The sequence below is a fragment of the Galeopterus variegatus genome, unplaced genomic scaffold (genome assembly GCF_000696425.1).
Source record: "Galeopterus variegatus unplaced genomic scaffold, G_variegatus-3.0.2 Scaffold81, whole genome shotgun sequence".
In the NCBI taxonomy this organism is placed as follows: Eukaryota; Metazoa; Chordata; class Mammalia; order Dermoptera; family Cynocephalidae; genus Galeopterus; species Galeopterus variegatus.
The window spans coordinates 353,432-355,054 of NW_007726192.1; the positions used below are offsets into that span (position 1 = coordinate 353,432).

At 39.8% G+C, this 1,623-nt stretch overlaps 1 protein-coding gene across 3 annotated transcripts in view; it reads right to left on the reverse strand.

Moving 5' to 3' along the window:
* The window catches only part of GDNF (glial cell derived neurotrophic factor), a 28,720-nt gene that overhangs the window by 13,235 nt on the left and 13,862 nt on the right, over positions 1-1,623 (reverse strand). The gene's annotated exons all lie outside the window — the stretch shown is intronic.

Genomic DNA, 1,623 nt, shown 5'->3' on the forward strand with positions numbered 1-1,623 from the left:
CACTATGGGTTAGAGCAGAGGCACGTGTCCCTCTGGGGGTACATGAAGATGCGGAGCGTACGGGTAGTTTTAAGAGAGCAGTGCCCATTTCCTAAACTTCTACAAGTGCTGCGTCCTAAAACTGGTCTGCCTGCGAATGCCCCTGCTGCTCGTCTCCTTCCCCATGTCCCCTTTACAATCCCCCCTCTACCGTGCCAGGACAGGTATAGCTTCCCGTCCACCTCACCTATTTTACTGTGGTGCCCTGTCTCAGGGAGAAACACCTTCGGGTACCATACAAAGACATTCAGGCATGTATGGCTCCTTGGGAGAAACTGATGTCAGGTGCCTCCTGATGTGAGGATACAGCATCATGAACGCAGTATAGTCCAAGGGTGTTTACCTGAATCTAATCATGGAAATAATCAAACAAATCCAAATTGGAGGGCATTCTGGGAAATAGTAAGCAAGAGAGCCCAGCTTGTCAGTGTAAAATTGATGAGTTTACAAATCAAATAATTTCCAGTACATTTGTTACAAGTTTTTTTAGTTGAGTTGAAAGACTACAGTTTAAGATATAAAATGTCAATGTCACAGGGAAAAAAAAGGCTTGGGAATTATTCTAGATTAAAGAAGAATAAAGAGACCAGACAATCAAATGTAAATTTTGATCCCGGATTAAAAAAAAAAAACCCCGAAACTATAAAGAACATTATTGCTATAATTAGGGAAATCTGAATATGGACTATTTAATGGATAACAGTATTTATCAGTGTTAAATTTCCTGTGACTGAGAACTGAATTGTGCTTATGTAAGACATTGCCCTGTTCTTAGGTGGCACATGCTGAAGTATTTAATATTATGATATTTAATATTTGAAATGAGTTCTCAAATGGTTCAGGAACAAAAGTGTGGCAAAATGCAAAAAGAGGTCAACCTCAGTGAAGGCTATGTGATGTTCACTGTACTATGAACACTTACTGCGGGAGCATCCCCTATGAATAAATAAATCAAGAAACACTGAATTGGGCTGCTCCAGGTTTCATCCTGGCTCTCCTTGGTGCTTTATCTGCGTGTCGGTCCATCTACCCACCCATCTATGCATCTTATAATTAGGATCCAGACGTGTGATGGCTGTCATGGGTGTATATTAACATGTGTATTTGAATGGAAAGTGAAGTTAGACCTTTTCTGACCAAAAAGCTAATTTATTTGAGCTAATTAGTTTGATAGTTTTCAATGAACTGAATAAGCTAAATTTGCAGGTCCAAATTTTTGCCAAAAATATATTTAAAGCATATATACAGTTACTGAATGGGCTGGAATGCCATCTGGTACAATTATTTAAACTTATGATGAGAAATTTTAGATGTCAACTTAAAAATGTGCCAGACTTTTCTGACATTCTTATTAGCAAGTTCACCCAGGCAAAAAGAGTTTAAAGACCACTGCCTTTTAAAACCATGCCTTTCCACCTCAGTTATCTTATTAAAGTCACTAAAAAAGTGGGTTTTTCCTCTACTAAGCTAACTGGTTTCCCAGTGGTGACCCAAACTCTGCCTATGCAAACCAACTCCCACTTCCACTGGGGCAACTGCTCTGGCACTTGTGGGTCACACTTGGTTTCCATGTGAATGCCTCTC